At 39.1% G+C, this 13,395-nt stretch overlaps 1 protein-coding gene and 1 non-coding gene across 18 annotated transcripts in view; one reads left to right on the top strand and one right to left on the bottom strand.

Annotated features, from left to right (window-relative positions):
* Window positions 1-13,395, bottom strand: part of Tanc2 (tetratricopeptide repeat, ankyrin repeat and coiled-coil containing 2) — a 320,432-nt gene that overhangs the window by 120,147 nt on the left and 186,890 nt on the right. The gene's annotated exons all lie outside the window — the stretch shown is intronic.
* Window positions 3,392-3,498, top strand: LOC120095351 (U6 spliceosomal RNA). The gene has a single exon (XR_005490832.1). It is a non-coding gene; the product is annotated as a U6 spliceosomal RNA (small nuclear RNA).

The raw sequence follows: 13,395 nt of genomic DNA, 5'->3' as shown, positions 1-13,395 counted from the left end.
TATAAAGGAATTAAAAATGAAAGATTAAAAAGACCCCAAAATTGGAATGATATCCTGTGCTCATACACTATAAGAACTGATATTGTTAAAATGTCCACGCTATTAAAATAATCCACAGACTCATTGAACACCTGTTAAAATTCGTCACGGAACACATACTATTATCCGACTTCAGATCCCCTCAAGCTGCAGTAATCAGTGCTGCATTTGGTATTGATGTGGACAAGCATCAGTCAGAGGAGCAGAATAAAGACTGAAACCCACGCTTTACAACCAACTCATTTTTAGCACAAGTGCCAAGAATACACACCAGGGAGGGGAAGCTTCTTCAGTAAGTGCTGCTAGGAAGCTGGATGTGCACCAGCACAGAAAATACTCATCATTCACCATATGAGAGAAAACAAGTCAAGGTTCTCAACTATGAAATCAGTTAAAAACAACCCTGAATGCCACAAGAATGGAGAAGAGTTTTTGGATAAAACTCAAAAGCACAAGGAGACAGATTTATCAAACTCTTCCTGTCACTGGCAGCTTCTCCATTTCTAAGTAATCCTCTGAGAAAACCTCTTGTCATAGTGTGTCAGACTTTGCTCTTCTTTGACAAAATGTGCTCTGGTTACATTTTCTCTGCTTCTCTGACTGATCTCCAGTCAGATCATGAGGCCAGGCTGGCCTCCCTTTACTAAATGGCTGAGGATGGTTTTGAGCTCCTGATCTTTTTGCCTCCCCTTCTCAAGTGCTGGAATTTATAGGCATGTGTCTCCAGACCAGCTTATGTAGTACACTGTTTAGATAAAGTGGTAACACCTAATTTATTTTGGATCATCCTATCTCTTCAGACAATAAAATGAGTGTCATGAACATAATGCTCAGAGTACCTCTGACTTTCTATCTGCTGACTGTCCTCAACCACATCCCCATTTTGTCTTAATAATTAACAGACACTACTGAAGGAATATGCTTGGCCTGGTGATGTACAGGAGATTTTCTTTCAGATAACGTTGATGCTGCTTTTACTTTCTCTTTAAATTTAATACAGTCTATCATACTATGTAAATTACTTATTATGTTTATTTTTTCCAATTAGAATGCAAGCTTCATGGTGAGAGAATCTTTGTTTTGATAACTGATGCTAAGTACTTTACGGTACCTGATACATAGTTCATGCCTAATAAATACCTACACAATGACTGCATATTATACAAGAGGGGGTGTGTGTGTGTGTGTGTGTGTGTGTGTGTGTGTGTGTGTGTTGGACAAGGCAGTCCACTACTCCACATGTGCCTAGGGCCACAAACCAGCCCATGTATGCACCTGGTTTTTGGCTTAGTCACTGGGAGCTCTGAGGGGCCCCAGTTAGTTGACACTGTTGTTCTTACTATGGGGTTACGATCCCCTTCAGCTCTTTTACTCCTTCTTCTAACTCTTCCAAACTTTTAAGTACAAGGAAACAATTCTAAAGCCAATAAAGCCTGACATTAAAAAAAAATCTTGTTTTTATTTAGAGGAAGAGGGACTAGGAAAATGAAAAAAAAAGTTATATATTTTATTAGACTGAAATAGCTGAAGACTATATACCTATAAAGCATTTGACAAAAGCATTATTTAAAAAAGTAAATATAGTTTAAATATATCAAATCTGGGCAGAGAAAAAAAATGCAGCAAACATTTGGTACAGAACATTTCAGAAACAACTCCATACAGGTTTTAGAAGCTCATTTAGTTATTTCTTTTCATGTCAGTTGCCACGAATGGAGCCAACACTTGCTGTGCCTCAGCAGGGAGGCTGGAAGGGCACTTATGTTTGCTACTTTAGGGCAGAAAGTCACCTTTCCTATATTTATACAAATGAAGTCATTATTCTGACTGCTGAAAAGCCCTTTTTGACTTTCTATAAAATATGCATTATAGTTTCCAATTAGATTAATTTACATCCCCTTGGTTCCCAATCTGCATTTACCTGATTAAGATCTTTCCTTAGAAAACTGTGCCGCTCCAAGTACGAACAAGTGGATAGAAGGAAATTATACTTTTAACGGAGTTTGACTCTCTATTTTCCAACAGAACCCTCTTTCCCACACAAAGCACTGATGACAGCTGCTGCAAACACTTCCTGCTTACCACATACCTCCAAACCACTGCCAATTTCATTTCAGGACACCAAAGATGACCATAGACAGCCGGCTGATAATTCCAGCTGTGCAACCACAAATCCAAATCTATTTCCTTCTAACACACAAGCTTAAAAACAAACAAACATACAATAGCAATTCAAATTATCCATGCCATAAAGCTCAAGAGTTTAAAATTTTCATTGTATAGAATTTTAATTTAAAGATATATGAAATCTAATTTCTATTTAGAAAATTACTTCAGCTATAGACTGTTACCAGTTTCCCTCAGTCATCTCGCCAGTCAAGAGGAAAGTGCTCTCCCTCTAAGCTATATCCTGAATTCACAAGCTGAATGTACACCAGGTACCAAACTTAAATCAGGATCAGACAAACCATCTAAACAGTCCCGTAACTCCTAAAGAAATAGAAGCAGTCATTAAAAGTCTCCCAACTTAAAAAAAAAAAAAAAAAAACAAACCACAGGACCAGATGGGTTTAGTGCAGAATTCTAAAAGACCTTCAAAGAAGAACCTAATATCAACACTGTCCAAACTACTCCACAACATAGAAATAGAAGGAGCACTACCCAATTCATTCTTTGAAGCCACAATTACTCTTATACCTAAACCACACAAAGACCCTACAAAGAAAGAGAACTTCAGACCAAATTCCCTCATGAATATTGATGCAAAAATACTCAATAAAATTCTAGCAAACCAAATCCAAGAACACATCAAAACAATTATTCACCATGATTAAGTAGGCTTCATCCCAGGGATGCAAGGATGGTTCAATATATGGAAACCCGTCAAAGTAATTCACTATATAAACAAACTCAAAGGGGAGAAAAACCCCACATGATCATCTCATTAGATGCTGAGAAAGCATTTGACACAATTCAACACCCCTTCATGTTAAAAGTCTTGGAAAGATCAGGAATTCAAGGCCCATACCTAAACATAGTAAAAGCAATATACAGCAAACCAGTAGCCAACACCAAACTAAATGGAGAAAAACTTGAAGCTATTCTACTAAAATCAGGGACTAGACAAGGATGCTTACTCTCTCCCTACTTATTCAATACAGTATTCGAAGTCCTAGCCAGAGCAATCAGACAACAAAAGAAGGTAAAAAGGATACAAATTGGAAAGAAGTCAAAATATCACTATTTGCAGATGATATGATAGTATACTTAAGTGACCCCAAAAATTCCACCAGAGAACTCCTAAACCAGATAAACAACTTTAGCAAAGTGGCTGGATATAAAATTAACTCAAGTGCTCGCTTTGGCAGCACATATACTAAAATTGGAACAATACAGAGAAGATTAGCATGGCCCCTATGCAAGGATGACACACAAATTTGTGAAGCGTTCAATCAGAGAAAGGACTGCAAGAGCTTGAAGGGGCTCGAGACCCCATATGAACAACAATGCCAACCAACCAGAGCTTCCAGGGACTAAGCCACTACCCAAAGACTAAACATGGACTGACCCTGGGCTCCAACCTCATAGGTAGCAATGAATAGCCTAGTAAGGGCACCAGTGGAAGGGGAAGCCCTTGGTCCTGCCAAGACTGAACCCCCAATGAACGTGATTGTTGTGGGGAGGGCAGTAATGGGGGGAGGATGGGGAGGGGAACACCCATATAGAAGGGGAGGGGGAGGGGCTAGGGGGATGTTGGCCCGGAAACCAGGAAAGGGAATAACAATCAAAATGTAAATAAGAAATACTCAAGTTAATAAAGATAAAAAAAATTAACTCAAACAAATTAGTAGCCTTCCTCTACTCAAAGGATAAACAGGCTGAGGAAAAAAATTAGGGAAATGACACCCTTCACAATAGTCATAAATAATATAAAATACCTCAGTGTGACTTTAACCAAGCAAGTGAAAGATCTGTATGACAAGAACTTCAAGTCTCTGAAGAAAAAAATTAGAGATCCCAGAAGATGGAAAGATCTCCCATGCTCATGGATTGGCAGGATTAATATTGCAAAAATGGCCATCTTGCCAAAAGCAATCTATAGATTCAATGCAATCCCATCAAAATTCCAACTCAATTCTTCATAGAGTTAGAAAGAGCAATTTGGAAATTAATTTGGAATAACAAAAAACAAAACAAAACAAAAAACACCCAAAAAACAACAATAACAACAAAAAAAACCCCAAAACAACAATAACAACAACAAAAAACAAACAAACCCAGGATATCGAAAACTATTCTCAATAAAAGAACTTCTGGGGGAATCACCATCCCTGACCTTGAGCTATATTACAGAGCAATCATTACAAAAACTGCATGGTATTGGTACAGAGATAGATAGTTAGCTCAATGGAATAAAATCGAAGACCCCAAAATGAACCCACACATCTATGGTCACTTGATCTTTGATAAAAGCTAAAACCATCCAGGAAAAGAAGACAGCATTTTTGACAAATGGTGCTGGTTCAACTGGAGGTCAGCATGTAGAAGATGCACTTCCAAGCGATGGGACTGGAGGCATGTGCCATCATGGGAGCTTAGGCAAAAAGAAGGCAATTCTCTTCCCAAAGGAGGTAGAAATAGATAACATAGCAAGACTTATTTTAGACATTATTTCTGCAGGATTTTAAAAGGAATATAAATGGTATTTTAACACTGTTGAATTATATGATCTCTTCATACTAAGAATAAAAAAGAAGGAAGTTTAAAAGTTGGATTGAAACAAAGCCTTTTATTAGAAACATCCATCCCTCCTCCTTTATATAACTCCGGGGCTCCTACGGTTAAGACAGCTTGTTGCACATGGGCAACAAGAAGAGGAAATAGAGGAGGGACACATATTATATGTTTTCTCTTGTATGCAGACTCTTGATTAAAATACTTTACATGAAAGCAAAAGGGAGGTCATTTCTGGAGATCACAGGCAACAGCTGTGAAATGGGGGACATGGGAGGGTAACGAGGAACAAGTATGAGCAAATACAACTACACATGAAAATAATGGACAGTATTTTTTGTATGTCAACTAAACATATTGGTAAAACATAAAAGAATGTGATTTTTTTCCTATTTCATACTTGAAAAGTTTATATATTTATTTATTTATTCATTCATTCACTCATTTATTTGGTTTTATGAAACAAAGTTTCTCTGTGAAGCTCTGGCTGTCCAGAATTGGCTCTGTAAACCTGGTTAGTCTCGAACTCAGACATCCACCTGTCCTGCTTCCCAAGTGCTGGGATTAGAGACATATATCACAACAATTGGCTTCTCTGTTATTTTTGATTAACAAAGAGATTTACCTTCTTCAGTTTGGAGAACCATTTCTCTGTACACAGTACAGAGTATATGAAAATACGTATGTATATAGACAGAGTTAAAAGCAAAGATGGAACTCTCCTGGACTAAGAAACTAACAAAATAGGTTTAGTTTTACTGTCATTTAAAGTACCGGATTTCTGTGGCTTCATCAGATTCTTTTTTTTTTTTTTTAATTTTTTATTAACTTGAGTATTTCTTATATACATTTCGAGTGTTATTCCCTTTCCCGGTTTCCGGGCAAACATCCCCCTCCCCCTTCCCCTTCCTTATGGGTGTTCCCCTCCCAACCCTCCCCCCATTGCCGCCCTCCCCCCATAGACTAGTTCACTGGGGGTTCAGTCTTAGCAGGACCCAGGGCTTCCCCTTCCACTGGTGCTCTTACTAGGATATTCATTGCTACCTATGGGGTCAGAGTCCAGGGTCAGTCCATGTATAGTCTTTAGGTAGTGGCTTAGTCCCTGGAAGCTCTGGTTGCTTGGCATTGTTGTACTTTTGGGGTCTCGAGCCCCTTCAAGCTCTTCCAGTTCTTTCTCTGATTCCTTCAACAGGGGACCTATTCTCAGTTCAGTGGTTTGCTGCTGGCATTCGCCTCTGTATTTGCTGTATTCTGGCTGTGTCTCTCAGGAGCGATCTACATCCGGCTCCTGTCGGTCTGCACTTCTTTGCTTCATCCATCTTGTCTAATTGGGTGGCTGTATATGTATGGGCCACATGTGGGGCAGGCTCTGAATGGGAGTTCCTTCAGTCTCTGTTTTAATCTTTGCCTCTCTCTTCCCTGCCAAGGGTATTCTTGTTCCCCTTTTAGAGAAGGAGTGAAGCATTCACATTTTGATCATCCGTCTTGAGTTTCGTTTGTTCTAGGGATCTAGGGTAATTCAAGCATTTGGGCTAATAGCCACTTATCAATGAGTGCATACCATGTATGTCTTTCTGTGATTGGGTTAGCTCACTCAGGATGATATTTTCCAGTTCCAACCATTTGCCTACGAATTTCATAAACTCGTTGTTTTTGATAGCTGAGTAATATTCCATTGTGTAGATGTACCACATTTTCTGTACCCATTCCTCTGTTGAAGGGCATCTGGGTTCTTTCCAGCTTCTGGCTATTATAAATAAGGCTGCGATGAACATAGTGGAGCACGTGTCTCTTTTATATGTTGAGGCATCTTTTGGGTATATGCCCAAGAGAGGTATAGCTGGATCCTCAGGCAGTTCAATGTCCAATTTTCTGAGGAACCTCCAGACTGATTTCCAGAATGGTTGTACCAGTCTGCAATCCCACCAACAATGGAGGAGTGTTCCTCTTTCTCCACATCCTCGCCAGCATCTGCTGTCACCTGAGTTTTTGATCTTAGCCATTCTCACTGGTGTGAGGTGAAATCTCAGGGTTGTTTTGATTTGCATTTCCCTTATGACTAAAGATGTTGAACATTTCTTTAGGTGTTTCTCAGCCATTCGGCATTCCTCAGCTGTGAATTCTTTGTTTAGCTCTGAACCCCATTTTTTAATAGGGTTATTTGTTTCCCTGCGGTCTAACTTCTTGAGTTCTTTGTATATGTTGGATATAAGGCCTCTATCTGTTGTAGGATTGGTAAAGATCTTTTCCCAATCTGTTGGTTGCCGTTTTGTCCTAACCACAGTGTCCTTTGCCTTACAGAAGCTTTGCAGTTTTATGAGATCCCATTTGTCGATTCTTGATCTTAGAGCATAAGCCATTGGTGTTTTGTTCAGGAAATTTTTTCCAGTGCCCATGTGTTCCAGATGCTGCCCTAGTTTTTCTTCTATTAGTTTGAGTGTATCTGGTTTGATGTGGAGGTCCTTGATCCACTTGGACTTAAGCTTTGTACAGGGTGATAAGCATGGATCGATCTGCATTCTTCTACATGTTGCCCTCCAGTTGAACCAGCACCATTTGCTGAAAATGCTATCCTTTTTCTATTGGATGGTTTTGGCTCCTTTGTCAAAAATCAAGTGACCATAGGTGTGTGGGTTCATTTCTGGGTCTTCAATTCTATTCCATTGGTCTATCTGTCTGTCTCTGTACCAATACCATGCAGTTTTTATCACTATTGCTCTGTAATACTGCTTGAGTTCAGGGATAGTGATTCCCCCTGAAGTCCTTTTATTGTTGAGGATAGCTTTAGCTATCCTGGGTTTTTTGTTATTCCAGATGAATTTGCAAATTGTTCTGTCTAACTCTTTGAAGAATTGGATTGGTATTTTGATGGGGATTGCATTGAATCTGTAGATTGCTTTTGGTAAAATGGCCATTTTTACTATATTAATCCTGCCAATTCATGAGCATGGGAGATCTTTCCATCTTCTGAGGTCTTCAATTTCTTTCCTCAGTGTCTTGAAGTTCTTATTGTACAGATCTTTTACTTGCTTGGTTAAAGTCACACCGAGGTACTTTATATTATTTGGGTCTATTATGAAGGGTGTCGTTTCCCTAATTTCTCTCTCGGCTTGTTTCTCTTTTGTGTAGAGGAAGGCTACTGATTTATTTGAGTTAATTTTATACCCAGCCACGTTGCTGAAGTTGTTTATCAGCTTTAGTAGTTCTCTGGTGGAACTTTTGGGATCACTTAAATATACTATCATATCATCTGCAAATAGTGATATTTTGACCTCTTCTTTTCCGATCTGTATCCCCTTGATCTCCTTTTGTTGTCTGATTGCTCTGGCTAGAACTTCAAGAACTATATTGAATAAGTAGGGAGAGAGTGGGCAGCCTTGTCTAGTCCCTGATTTTAGTGGGATTGCTTCAAGTTTCTCTCCATTTAGTTTAATGTTAGCAACTGGTTTGCTGTATATGGCTTTTACTATGTTTAGGTATGGGCCTTGAATTCCTATTCTTTCCAGGACTTTTATCATGAAGGGGTGTTGAATTTTGTCAAATGCTTTCTCAGCATCTAATGAAATAATCATGTGGTTCTGTTCTTTCAGTTTGTTTATATAATGGATCACGTTGATGGTTTTCCGTATATTAAACCATCCCTGCATGCCTGGGATGAAGCCTACTTGATCATGGTGGATGATTGTTTTGATGTGCTCTTGAATTCGGTTTGCCAGAATTTTATTGAGTATTTTTGCGTCGATATTCATAAGGGAAATTGGTCTGAAGTTCTCTTTCTTTGTTGGGTCTTTGTGTGGTTTAGGTATAAGAGTAATTGTGGCTTCGTAGAAGGAATTCGGTAGGGCTCCATCTGTTTCAATTTTGTGGAATAGTTTGGATAATATTGGTATGAGGTCTTCTATGAAGGCTTGATAGAATTCTGCACTAAACCCGTCTGGACCTGGGCTCTTTTTGGTTGGGAGACCTTTAATGACTGCTTCTATTTCCTTAGGAGTTATGGGGTTGTTTAACTGGTTTATCTGTTCCTGATTTAACTTCGATACCTGGTATCTGTCTAGGAAATTGTCCATTTCCTGAAGATTTTCAAGTTTTGTTGAATATAGGCTTTTATAGTAAGATCTGATGATTTTTTGAATTTCCTCTGAATCTGTAGTTATGTCTCCCTTTTCATTTCTGATTTTGTTAATTTGGACGCACTCTCTGTGTCCTCTCGTTAGTCTGGCTAAGGGTTTATCTATCTTGTTGATTTTCTCAAAGAACCAACTTTTGGTTCTGTTGATTCTTTCTATGGTCCTTTTTGTTTCTACTTGGTTGATTTCAGCTCTGAGTTTGATTATTTCCTGCCTTCTACTCCTCCTGGGTGTATTTGCTTCTTTTTGTTCTAGAGCTTTTAGGTGTGCTGTCAAGCTGCTGACATATGCTCTTTCCTGTTTCTTTCTGCAGGCACTCAGCGCTATGAGTTTTCCTCTTAGCATAGCTTTCATTGTGTCCCATAAGTTTGGGTATGTTGTATCTTCATTTTCATTAAATTCTAAAAAGTTTTTAATTTCTTTATTTCTTCCTTGACCAGGTTATCATTGAGTAGAGCATTGTTCAATTTCCACGTATATGTGGGCATTCTTCCCTTATTGTTATTGAAGACCAGTTTTAGGCCGTGGTGGTCCGATAGCACGCATGGGATTATGTCTATCTTTCTGTACCTGTTGAGGCCCGTTTTTTGACCAATTATATGTCAATTTTGGAGAAAGTACCATGAGGAGCTGAGAAGAAGGTATATCCTTTTGCTTTAGGATAGAATGTTCTATAAATATCCGTTGAGTCCATTTGGCTCATGACTTCTCTTAGTCTGTCGACATCACTGTTTAATTTCTGTTTCCATGATCTGTCCATTGATGAGAGTGGGGTGTTGAAATCTCCCACTATTATTGTGTGAGGTGCAATGTGTGTTTTGAGCTTTAGTAAGGTTTCTTTTCGTATGTAGGTGCCCTTGTATTTGGGGCATAGATATTTAGGATTGAGAGTTCATCTTGGTGGATTTTTCCTTTGATGAACATGAAGTGTCCTTCCTTATCTTTTTTGATGACTTTTAGTTGGAAATTGATTTTATTTGATATTAGAATGGCTACTCCAGCTTGCTTCTTCTGACCATTTGCTTGGAAAGTTGTTTTCCAGCCTTTCACTCTGAGGTAGTGTCTGTCTTTGTGTCTGAGGTGTGTTTCCTGTAGGCAGCAGAATGCAGGGTCCTCATTGCGTATCCAGTTTGTTAATCTATGTCTTTTTATTGGGGAGTTGAGGCCATTGATATTGAGAGATATTAAGGAATAGTGATTATTGCTTCCTGTTATATTCATATTTGGATGTGAGGTTATGTTTGTGTGCTTTTCTTCTCTTTGTTTTGTTGCCAAGACGATTAGTTTCTTGCTTTTTCTAGGGTATAGCTTGCCTCCTTATGTTGGGCTTTACCATTTATTATCCTTTGTAGTGCTGGATTTGTAGAAAGATATTGTGTAAATTTGGTTTTGTCATGGAATATCTTGGTTTCTCCATCAATGTTAATTGAGAGTTTTGCTGGATACAGTAACCTGGGCTGGCATTTGTGTTCTCTTAGGGTCTGTATGACATCAGTCCAGGATCTTCTGGCCTTCATAGTTTCTGGCGAGAAGTCTGGTGTGATTCTGATAGGTCTCCCTTTATATGTTACTTGACCTTTTTCCCTTACTGCTTTTAATATTCTTTCTTTATTTTGTGCGTTTGGTGTTTTGACTATTATGTGACGGGAGGTGTTTCTTTTCTGGTCCAATCTATTTGGAGTTCTGTAGGCTTCTTGTATGCCCATGGGTATCTCTTTTTTTAGGTCAGGGAAGTTTTCTTCTATGATTTTGTTGAAGATATTTCCTGGTCCTTTGAGCTGGGAGTCTTCACTCTCTTCTATACCTATTATCCTTAGGTTTGATCTTCTCATTGAGTCCTCGATTTCCTGTATGTTTTGGACCAGTAGCTTTTTCTGCTTTACATTATCTTTGACAGTTGAGTCAATGATTTCTATGGAATCTTCTGCTCCTGAGATTCTCTCTTCCATCTCTTGTATTCTGTTGGTGAAGCTTGTATCTACAGCTCCTTGTCTCTTCTTTTGGTTTTCTATATCCAGGGTTGTTTCCATGTGTTCTTTCTTGATTGCTTCTATTTCCATTTTTAATTCCTTCAACTGTTTGATTGTGTTTTCCTGGAATTCTTTCAGGGATTTTTGTGTCTCCTCTCTATGGGCTTCTACTTGTTTATTTATGTTTTCCTGGAATTCTTTCAGGGATTTTTGTGTCTCCTCTCTATGGGCTTCTACTTGTTTATTTATGTTTTCCTGGAATTCTTTCAGGGATTTTTGCGATTCTTTCAGGCATTTTTGCGATTCCTCTCTGTAGGCTTCTACTTGTTCTCTAAGGGAGTTCTTGATGTCTTTCTTGAAGTCCTCCAGCATCATGATCAAATATGATTTTGAAAATAGATCTTGCTTTTCTGGTGTGTTTGGATATTCCATGTTTGTTTTGATGGGAGAATTGGGCTCCGATGGTGCCATGTAGTCTTGGTTTCTGTTGCTTGGGTTCCTGCGCTTGCCTCTGGCCATCAGATTATCTCTAGTGTTACTTTGTTCTGCTATTTCTGACAGTGGCTAGACTGTCCTACAAGCCTGTGTGTCAGGAGTGCTGTAGACCTGTTTTCCTCTCTTTCAGTCAGTTATGGGGACAGAGTGTTCTGCTTTCGGGCGTGTAGTTTTTCCTCTCTACAGGTCTTCAGCTGTTCCTGTGGGCCTGTGTCTTGAGTTCACCAGGCAGCTTTCTTGCAGCAGAAAATTTGGTCTTACCTGTGGTCCCGAGGCTCAGGTTCGCTCGTGGGGTGCTGCCCACGGGCTCTCTGCAGCGGCAGCAACCAGGAAGACCTGTGCCGCCCCTTCCGGGAGCTTCAGTGCACCAGCGTTCCAGATGGTCTTTGGCTTTTTCCTCTGGCGTCCGAGATGTGTGTGCAGGGAGCAGTCTCTTCTGGTTTCCCAGGCTTGTCTGCCTCTCTGAAGGTTTAGCTCTCCCTCCCACGGGATTTGGGTGCAGAGAACTGTTTATCCGGTCTGTTTTATTCAGGTTCCAGAGGTGTCTCAGGCAGGGGTCCTGCCGCTCCTGGGCCCTCCCCCACGGGAGCCCAGAGGCCTTATACAGTTTCCTCTTGGGCCAGGGATGTGGGCAGGGGTGAGCAGAGTTGGTGGTCTCTTCCGCTCTGCAGCCTCAGGAGTGCCCACCTGACCAGGCGGTTGGGTCTCTCTCTCACCGGGTCTGCTTCATCAGATTCTTATACATTATATACAGCAGGGTAATTCCCTATGAAAGTAACTTTGTTTCCTTACATTTGGAAACAATTTAAATTTACAGTTCATGAACTTTTAAAAATAAATGACTCATTTGTCAAAGCTTACTTTCCTGTCTCTGTGGGAACAGACTAAAACCATGGTTTCCAGATATGGAAAACAATGTAAAACAAAATATTCTCTAACTTCTGATTTGCTCTCTAGATAACAGTAAACCTGTTTGTAATATGCCCAACACTGATCCTCTGATCCTAAGAATTCCCTGATTTATCTTATTTTTATGAACTTTTTGTATCTTGTTCAACAGTCATACAGACTATTCCAGCAATGTAAAATCATATTCTTCTCATCAACCCATCCGACCTCTAATGGTACATTCTTGTTTTCTTTTTTCTCTAATTGTTTATATTAAATTATTGAGTGATTTATTATGTGTGTTCACATGCATGCTAATCATGTGGTGGTTAGAGAATAACTTGTGGCAGTTTTTTTTTTTTCCTTTTACCAAGTGAGTCCTATGACTCTAACTAGGCAAGCCTAATGCCTATAGCAGCTGAGCCATCTCATGTGGCCTTCATTTCCCTTTAAGATTTTTGATCAGCGCTCCCTCAGAAGCTAATGAGCTCTACCACCTAGAAAGACTAATGTTACAAATGACACAGCTGTGACCTCCTGGCATAATGATTAAGGATAATATAATTTTCTTTTTGTTTTAATATGGGGAGAAGGAGAAAAAGGGAGGGGAAACACAAAGTACATAGAGGAAAAATATTCTCCCAACCTTGAGTTAAATAAAACAAACTAAATGACGTAGAGGAACTAGTGTTATCCTATGTAATATAAATAGCAAACTTCCAATTGAAATGATTAAAAATTATCAGCAAGACCACTGTCCACTAAAATCTTTGGTAGACTTCAATAAAATTCTAACTTTTGTGCTTTAAATATATCAATAAGGAACAAAGAGAGGTGCAGCAAAGAGGGAAAAATATTTGCAAACACACATGTGACACAGTTTCAGTCAGGAAAAAATATAAACTATCTGAGTAGAAATTTCAATAATGAAAATGTGTAAGTACTAGTTTAACAAGTTCAGTATTATTATGCATTAGCATAGTACAAACTAAAGCCACAATCAAATATCACCTCCCAGTCATTAATTAAAATCATAAAAGTAAAACAAATGACAATTGTGGAAGGGATATAGAGAAACAGAAACCATAGTACTTGCTAGTTAGGAATATAAAATGGCACAGGCACTTCGTATACTTCAT

The sequence above is a fragment of the Rattus norvegicus genome, chromosome 10, assembly GCF_036323735.1.
Source record: "Rattus norvegicus strain BN/NHsdMcwi chromosome 10, GRCr8, whole genome shotgun sequence".
NCBI lineage: Eukaryota > Metazoa > Chordata > Mammalia > Rodentia > Muridae > Rattus > Rattus norvegicus.
The sequence above is the reverse complement of the archived record's forward strand: the minus strand, read 5'-3'. Positions and strand labels throughout refer to the sequence as shown.